The sequence below is a fragment of the Clupea harengus genome, chromosome 3 (assembly GCF_900700415.2).
Source record: "Clupea harengus chromosome 3, Ch_v2.0.2, whole genome shotgun sequence".
NCBI lineage: Eukaryota > Metazoa > Chordata > Actinopteri > Clupeiformes > Clupeidae > Clupea > Clupea harengus.
In genome coordinates, this window is record NC_045154.1 from 11,997,763 (window position 1) to 12,007,762 (window position 10,000).

Here is a 10,000-nt window from a genome sequence, read left to right on the forward strand (position 1 = left end):
GGCATGCCAATGAGAGACTTCCTGTGCCAAAGCACTCCATATCCTGTGCTGGTGTTAGCGAGGCGCATCAGGCCCACCTCGCATGTCCGTGGGCTGGGTGCCACCGGCTGCCCGCCAGTGCCAGGCTGCCCATGCCAACCATGCCACCATCCTGTGACAAGTGCTTGAAAAGATGTCACTAAAAGAAATGGTGCTCAAAAGGATTGGTATAACACACATCAGAACATGTTTAAAGAGGATAGCGGGATGTTGCACCACTAGTGACTCTATACTACTTCAATTGGATAACTTTCCATCACAAGGATAATGCCTTCTCCAATTTAACGTTACAAGGTGTAAATGAACCCCAGGAGTTCTGCCAAAAGACCAAATGGTCGGCACTGTTAGGAAATCCCCGCAGCTGTAGTCAAGCTCGACTTGTTTTTCACAGGAAAAGTGGATAGCTTGCACACTAGAGTATACAGGGCAGGAAAGGGTATCCACCTCATTTTTCATTTTGAAAAATATGAGCTCATAAAAGGCAAGCATATGTTCTACGCTCAAGATGAATAAAGGGAAGGACACTGTTTCTTCCAGCCCTGTGTGTGAGGACATAACTAAGACAAGTCTCTTAGTTAAAATCTAGTGTGTTCCATTTTCTCAAACAGACAAAATGTGTACTTGTGTCAGAATTATCAAAATGAAAAATTCTCTCTCTATTCCCTCAAAGGTTCAGAATGTTCCACACAGCAGGTATTACTGATTTGTGACCAGTTTCCACCTCAGACACCACTGTACTCATCCTCAAGACTCGGGGGTGAAATAACATTTCCCCTTAAACCCAAATCAAACCAGAGGAGATATAACAGTGATTGGGATATATGAAGGCAGCGTGTTAACCATTAAAAACGGTCTGGTTTCCGACACTGTGCTTAATATCTTATAATGATCTCATTACTCTTGCTGGCTTAAGCTTGGAAGAAGGCTATGGACCAGATAATGCCATAGAGCACATCTAACAGCCCTTGACCAGCCTCTCCAATTACTCTCCCTGAGGCCATGCTTGGGAAAACATAATGGACTGCTCTGCAAAAGATATATGGCACCGCCAGGCCCTCGCAGGGAACAACTACAAAATTGCAGACTCCTCAAAGAGAGATTGAGAGCAGATGAAAAATAACGGTTGTCCCAAACACAAGGAAGTCTATCGGAGGACCATCGCCTCTCCTGATCGTGAAAGCAGTCTACCAGAGAGCCACCAGAGAGCCATCCCCCCCCAAGCTGTCTAGGTGAAAGCCACCCTGCCCCCCCCCTAAGTTGTCTAGGTGAGAGCCATTCTGCCACCACCCCCCCCCCCCTAGGTGAAAGCCATCCGCTCCCAATCACCAGGCAGTGTACCACGAACCATTTGCTCCCTATCACCAAGCTGCCTAGCTGTGAACCAGCACCCCATGACTATACGTAGCTCAGATGCGTAATACAGTTTGCATCTAGTCTGCATGAAGAGGCACACCCTTCTCTCTCCCTACACATGGTTCCTCTTTTCGGAAACACCGGAAATCAGAGGAGGCAACATACTTGAAAGCGAGAAACCCTACAGAAATCTCCAGACATTACAGAGCACAGTGGAACACAGTTTACCTTGTTGTCAATGGTGAATGGAATAGGGCCTATGCATGTTTGAATTCAATGGCAGTTCAATGACATGGCTGTTTTTCAATGTATGTTGTTTACACTTACTAGTTATTAAAGCTTTCAGCTTTTCATATAGCTGATGAAGAAGAATAGATAATAAAATACACACACAAAAAAGGTCATGCAGCTGAGGCCTAACCCTAACTGCAAAAAAATGAGGTTAGGTAGTTCTCAGAATATTTGATCAATTTGAATTGTTCCCATTTTAGAAATTCATTTTCCAGTTCAGTTCATGTCAAGCCATTTTCCAGATAACCAGACCTAGGATATAGGAGCTTGCAGCCTTTACATGTTGAACGCATGCATCACACTAATGACATCTAACAGTCCTGTGTGATTTCCACCAAAAGATGACAAGAACTCATTTTCACATGAGCAGGCATGTCAGCTACGGTGGCTAGAGCTGATTCAAACTGATTCGATAAGAGTGATTACTGAAGACACTTTGAAGCGGTTCAATTCCGACACTCATTGTTACATCTTTTTCCTTCCACTGTGCTCAACCTATCCTTTCAACTCTGATAGTGGGAATAAAAGGAGCCAAAGGGGTTCCTGCATGCTATGCTATGTCCATGCTAGTTTTGCCTATCTGTTCAGCCTGTCTGTATGCATGTGTTTACGTGAGTATGTAAATTTATTTTCTCTGTGCAATAGATGAGACTGGGCTGTTATAAATCGCAAATATAGGTTTGTGATAGTGTGGGCTCTAACAACACACCTATATCAACTCCACTACACATCAGCAGGGCTCTCAAGTTTTGAAGTGAGGCAAGAGTGACATATCCCCCCCCCCCCCCCCCTCCTGGCCACGCCCCCATTCCGCCCGCCCCTCCCCTGCCGTATGCCCACAGACCGGCCCTACCCCCCCCCCTCCCCCCATATTATTATTAGTGTTTTGTTGTTGTTAATAATTGATCAGACTTGCAGAAAAGATTTGACACATGGCACTGACAATTCAACCAATTACTAAGTATTTATTCAATTTGGGAGAGAGAGAGAGAATTATGACTTGTGTTGTTTATTGTAGGTGTTTGTTGCCTTTTTGGACTCTTATCATTTTCGGTGTTGGTTCCCATTATATATGCCATAGTCATAGAATTGGATGTATTAATTAGGAAAAATTGTATTCATGAACATTGTAGTCAACCTTATGCATTTAAATGTACCTTGACCTCTTGCACACTCATCTCTGCAGTCACTGGCAAGTCAAAGTTTTTGACTGCGCTGGTTGACTTCAGTTCCTGCTGTTTGGCCTGATGTCTCTTACTGCCTATGTGCCTTGTCACATCCCGCACACCTGGATGGGCACAGGAGTTCTCTTGGCGGCAGATAGAGCACCAGTAATATGAGCTGGTGCTTCCTGCAGTAATAAATGGCCATTTAGAGGTCCATTCACTATTAAAAGAGGTCTTGTAGGTGGCTGCTCCTGGGACTATTCTCCCTTTTGTTCTAGCCATCTCCTCCACTGTTTCTTCCACCATCTCTTCCACTGTCTCCTCCTCTTCCACCTGCACCATCTCCTCCTCCTCCTCCACCTGTACTGTCTCTTCCTCCTCCACCTGTACTGTCTCTTCCTCTTCCACCTGTACTGTCTCTTCTTCCACCTGTACTGTCTCTTCCTCTTCCACCATCTCCTCCTCTAATGTGTTTACGTTCTCTGGGCCTAATCTGGCCTTTTTAGGGGGCTTTCCTCTTTGGGCGAAGGACAGGATGCTTATTTGTTTTTTACCTGACATCTTTGAAAGACAGATGCAATGATTAATGCATCCATGGCCAGGATATTTATAACATGCTAGTATGCCTAATGAGCTCGCGATTCACAACTTCACGTGAAGAAGCCTCGGAATCTGAATAGAATGTTCAAGCAAACACATTTACAAAAAATAATGCCCATAACATCATTGAATATTAAGGGCTGCCCAATATTCGTTCGAATTATAGGCTATATATATTTTTAATAGGCCTACTCGAATTTATTATAGCCTATTAACGAAGTTCGGAGTCAAAGCTATAGTGAAAAGGCAAACTGTGTTGGCTACAAACACTCATTAAAAACTGATGCTAATTATCTGGGAAATATTCTCTAACTGCAGTCAAGTTGTCATTGCTTGTGTCAAACCATTGTGAATCGGAAGATCAGTCGCGCGCAATTCCAGGATGCTTTATTTTCATTGGTTGCTGGATTAAATCTTACCCAGATACAACAGATACAAAAGACACTTTTTTTTTCTGATTGGCTATTTTTTTTTTTTTTGATTGGCTGATAATTGGCACCTCACGGCAGAACTCCGGGGGATTCGGGGAGACGTGCTTGATTCCTCCATGGTGAGGGCAGCGCGGCCAGGTCATGTTTGCGTGCTGCGGCACATTAAATAGCCTAGAGTTTTTTTTCAGCGTGAGAAATACGATGTGTGGCGGGAGTGCGTGATTAAAGACCGAAATGAGTGACTGTCACGCTCATTGCGTGACACTTGAGAGCCCTGCATCAGGGCTGGCCTTAAACCTGCCACACTGTGGTTGTGTGTGTGTGTGTGTGTGTGTGTGTGTGTGTGTGTGTGTGTGTGTGTGTGTGTGTGTGTGTGTGTGTGTGTGTGTGTGTGTGTGTGTGCGTGTGTATGGGTGGGTGTGTTCCTATCTTATTTGTCTTCCCAAAAACAACAGAGCAGAATACATTTCCATTTCCCCCTGCTCATCTGTGTCCGTGCTGTCAGACCTGGCAGTGACCTCTGAAGTTTAATTGGCCCATTTTCCAGCGAGAGACACACTGGTGCATTTAAACGCGATTTCTGCTGCATCACATTTGTGCGGCGGGGAGGGGGAGACGCCGTGATAACTGAGACACAAAGGTTCAGTAAACAGCCCAGAGGATCAATGCGGCTTCATTAAACTGGAGAAAGGAGATTGTTCTGCCACAAGCTTAGGCTTAAATTGGTGGTGGGGTGCGCAGGGTGCAGACTGAAAGGCCTGACATCACCATCATGCTATACGTGACAACAACACCACTGATGAGACAAGCGTCCAACCAATCACAGCACCCCATTCAAGACTGAGACTGGGGGTTCCGTCACACTGGGCCTCATTCAGAGACCAAGCCAGGCATCAGAGCGAAGGCTGCCACAGAGAAAGCAGAGCTGGGCCTCCAAGAAAAAGAGGGAGAGAGACAGAGAGAGCGGCCAAGTGAGAGAGAGAGAGGAGCCAAGAGAGATAGAGAGAGAAAGAAAGAGAGAGAGAGGGGGGCCAAGAGAGAGAGAGAGAAAGAAAGAGAGAGAGAGGGGGGCCAAGAGAGAGAGAGAGAGAAAGAGGCCAAGAGAGATAGAGAGAGAGGAGCCAAGAGAGATAGAGGGGCCAAGAGAGATAGAGAGAGAGGAGCCAAGAGAGATAGAGAGAGAGGAGCCTAGAGGGGCCAAGAGAGATAGAGAAAGAGAGGGAGAGGGGCCAAAAGCGATAGAAAGAGAGATAGAGAGAGAGGCCAAGAGAGAGAGAGAGAGACCAAGAGAGACCAAGAGAGATAGAGAGAGAAAGAGAGGGAGAAAGAGAGTGGTGGGTCTCCTTTTAAATAAGAGAGTGCCACAGAAAGTAAGGGTGATAGATGGAGTGAGATAGAGAGAGACAGAGAGAAACAGTTTTTAGGTTCAGGGCAGAGGAGATTTAACTAAAATGTCAATGTAAAAAAAAAAAACATAGATTTATGACGCAAAATTCCCACAAGAGTCAAAGACACTTTTTGAACTTGACTGTTCTGACCCCTCAGTGCTTGCACCCTTTCTGTCTGCCGAGTCTTTCTCTGAGCCATCCATTGCTATCACACATAACCACACTGCTCTTTTCTCTGTTGTTTGAAAACATCCAGAAGGCTGTAAGCACTAAGCCAAGGCTATCTCAGTCCAAGGCTATCATTAATCAATGACACTGTGTTGAGAGGTAAACACTGGTGCAGTTTCTCATGAGTGCTTCCCTTCAAGCCTCTTCAATAGGTAGGTCTAACATCAACATGGCTCATTTATGGATGGATCCAAGATAGTGCTCAGATTTATGGCTTTATATTTATGGGCAGAAACAGTCAACAGTCTTTGTGGGTTTTAAACCCGATCTGAACCTGCCTATATAGAAATCATTGTCCAAAAAACCTATATTCGGTCAGACGCTGGCCAATCAGACCCCATGGAAATTTTTCTATACTGACTTTTCGTGAGAAACTGCAAAAAGAATGGTTTTATATGCTTACATATTCACATGGAAATCAAATTGGTTGGACAGTCAATTCACCTTCCCCCCCTGTATCTTGCCATGTTGCAGAGCATTAGGGGGCATATTACTCAGTTTCTGTACAAGAGCCACACGACGTGCTCAGATTTATGGGGCTATATAAATAAATAGATACATTCAAAAAGAGCCATGGCCCTGAATGCCCCAATCTGACCATCATGCTGTTAGATCCTAAACCTGCCCTTCAGGAATCTTCAATAGGGGTCTTCTTGGGTCAACAATACCTACCTCACTCGTACCTGCCTAAAGAAAAATCATTTTCAAAAAACAGGTACTGGGAATGAAGCCGACCCAAGGACAATTCAGAAGTGGGTCGCAGTGAGATGATTTTGTTTTCTACACTTACAGGACCCATATTTCTGTGAGAAAATGCAAAAAGTGGTTCACACATTTATATAGTCACGTAGTAATCAAGTCTGTAGGAAAACCAATTGGCACCCTTGACTATGAATTTGCTGATTTGACACAAAGACCACACCTCTACCCTTTTTCTCTGTGTAAGCACGGAGTAGTTCAGCTTCAACATGCTGGAGGTTAACACCGCAAAAGGTCTGACATAGAACCACTGAGATAGGGAAGGAGAGAGAGAGAGATATAGAGTGTGAAAGAGAGAGAGAGAGGGAAGGAGAGAGAGTGTGAGAGAGAGAAAGAGAGAGAAAGAGAGAGAAAGAGCGAGAGAAAGAGGGATAAAGAGAGATAGCGAGAGTGAAAGATAAAGGTAGATAGAAAGAGAGAGAACGAGAGTGTGTGTGTGCATGTGTGTGTGTGCATGTGTGTGTGGTGGTGGTGACTGCTCCTTCAGTGGGATGATGAACAGCGTGAGCTCAGGCTCATTCATCTTCCCTCCATCGCCCGGTTGCTCACTGGGAGCCCCTAAATACGTCACTGTCACGCCGCACCATCACACCACACACCACCTCCATGGATCACAACGTTTTAATACAGCTCACATAGCCTGCTGCTTCATGTTCTCTCTCAAACACTCATGCACACACACACACACACACGCACATACATATGAGCATGGGTACATGTGTGCACACACGCACGCACACACACACACACACACACACACACACACACACACACACACACACATACATATGAGCATGGGTGCATGTGTGCACACACACTCACACACCAGACAAACTCTTCTCATTTTCATTCACATTCTTATTTCTCCTTTTCCTCCCTCTTACTCCTTTATCTATGATCCTACCTCTTCACAAAGTTTATCTTTCTTATCTGCCCGCTGCAATATGACTGCAGTTAATCAAGTCTGCAGTTTGCCATGCTATCACTTAGAACTTTTATCTGAAAGATGTTTTTAAAGTAAGGTGAAGAATTTTAGAAAGACTGATTTTCACAAAAACAGGCATGAAGCGTTACTGACGGTAACAAAAATAAGATGAGTTATATGTGAACCTTAAAGCAACATAACTCCTGGCAGGAAAACATTTTTCACCGCACAGAGGACACCCTTGAGAGCAGAAGCCACTGCAGGGTGAACGCCGGCAGTTCAACAGGCCGGGTCCCCTTTTGTGAGCTCCAGCTTTATCAGGGCCAAGACCACTCATGTGGCAAGAGCCCCCGCTGGCACCCCATAGGGCAACACCTCTGGACGGGCCCCAAACTTTAGAGCGGCTAACTCCCTCCTCCTCCCTCCAACGAGGCCCCGCTCTCTCCCCGCTCTCTCTCTGACTGGGGTTAAGTGCCTCCCCGCTGGGCACCTGCTTACCTCCGGCAAGACATTGCTACACTGGGGAGACAAAGAGATAAAAAACACACTGCTTGCTGTGGCATTTAGTAGTGGCTGGTAGGGACTGTGGAAGCGGTCTCCAGATGGCAATAGCTACCGGTCCTGAAGGCCACAGTCTCGCTGTCACAGGGTTGAATCCCCTCACTGCTGTGGTTCTCTGGAAAGTGTCTCAGTGACAGTAACAACCTGAATCATGTGTGCTGAACTGAGTGAAATTAATCTCTCTCTCTCTCTGAACTTCGTGTGGGTTTTTCATTAACACTCAACAGTCAAACAAAAGTACATTTCCAGGCATATAATCAACCCACAAAGTCTAATGACAGGATTGTTCCCACATCAAAAACACACACACACACACACACACACACACACACACACACACACGCTCTCATACACACGTCATGATTCTCTAACTCACATATGGACCCATACCCCATATTATGCATATAGGGTACTGGAGTTTTACCAGGTTAAAGACCAACTCTGAAAAAAAGCACATATACAAAATGCACTAAATCACCATGGGAGGAGGTGGAAGCTCATCCAAACTACACCCATGGCTTGTTTTGGGGTACAATTGTGGTTATTCACCAAAGTGGTTATGGTAAGCAGATGGAAAGATGGAGACCTAAGACGGTGGTTCAAAAGGCACCGCAATTCTTTTTTCATGAATTAAAGGGTCACATTTGCATGCATCCAATTTATGGAGAAAAACAATTCTGATGAAAACGAGAGGTGAAAAGTGACCTTTCCAAGCACCAAATCACAAGTTTCCTTCAAAAGGGCTGAACCCCTGCATTTACATGTGTGCTGTGCACATTAACATATAAATGAATCTGAGGAACTCATCCAGATTTAGACCACACTGTCCGCCCAAGGGGCGAAGTTCATGCCATATAAGGGTACCGAGCTGAAGACATGCAAATTGTTCAGAGTTATGTGGCTAACGTGAGACCCCCAGAACTCCAACCCATTTAGAGAGAATAAATGTGTCAAATACTAGTGTCGTATATAATATAGTATAAAATACAATTTGAAGGTATAGCCTTTTCCTATCCCCACCTCCTAACAGTGTCTTAAACCTGCACACAATACATATCATACCTGCACAGCCTTAGTGTTTACTACCTCCATCCTTTACAACCTCATTGCATTCAACACAGTCATCAGACTAAGAGCAACAACAGCAGACTCATCTAACTACAGCTGACATGATTGTCCACTGTGTCAGGTAAACTGATTAGGCTGCAGGAGGTTCCTGCTTCTCTCCTCAGGGGCTGCCTCATGCTGTCTACTCGCCTCCTCACTTTCAAGGTCAGCCTCATAAATTACATACCATTCCTCTACAGTTTCACCTGGCCACTGAGATTTGTGTGTGTGTGTGTGGGTGGGTGGGTGGGGGGGGGGGGGACCTCCTGTGAATGATGAGTCCTGATCGTCAAACATAAAATAGGACTCACACTCATGGGCGGGGGCTGGGAAAGGTGGGGCCGACCATTTCATGAAGTAGAGAAGTCCCAAACGGTTGACTCTCCATCAGCATCGGCCTTGCAAGGTTCAGGATGATTCAAAGAGTATATGGCATGTTGTACCATTTTCAACCCATAGAATGCAGATTTCTTTATTAAAATGCAAGTTTTGTCAATATCGACACAAGCTTTGATGTGTTTCGTCAGCTCAAAAACACATTTACAGTATAGGTGCAGTTACACTTTATGTAAGTGTTTTTGCACAAAACTTAATTTGTCAAAGATCACTGTCAAATTAAAATTGATCACCAGCAAAATGTTGCAGTTTTCTATAATGGTAGAGAAAACTTCACAGTGGATTTGACTTTAACATTATTGGAAATGTTTAAATGAACATGAATTGAAAATGAAAAACCTAACAGGAAATTGCTTTCATCAAAAGATTCTCCCACTTTCTCATTCTTGTATAATGCCTTTGCATAGAGAGAATCCGGGTGGAACCATAGCTGAGTGATGAGACGTTCATTCACAGTTAGCTTCCATGGTAAATGTCTTTCGATTCAACAGGTTCTCTGTTCACCGATCACAATGATTGTCTATGGTAATCACCCCTTTAGGACTGCTGCTACAGATTGAGGTTCGGCCTGAGAACTAAATCCAAAGCGTCCCTTTAAATGCGGGCCATTAAGGACAGACAACAGCATTGTCTCTGGCTTTGCCAAGGAACCAAATCAGTGTATGGGCGCAGAGGGGTGAGGGGAGGTGAAGGGGAGCATCGATCGGCCCACTGGTCAATAAAGCTTACAGCAGGATGCTTAAGGAGAAGGTCAGA

At 44.9% G+C, this 10,000-nt stretch overlaps 1 protein-coding gene across 1 annotated transcript in view; it reads right to left on the minus strand.

The window, feature by feature from the left end:
- LOC105892127 (cytosolic carboxypeptidase 4) overlaps nt 1-10,000 on the minus strand; it is a 90,079-nt gene that overhangs the window by 36,570 nt on the left and 43,509 nt on the right. The gene's annotated exons all lie outside the window — the stretch shown is intronic.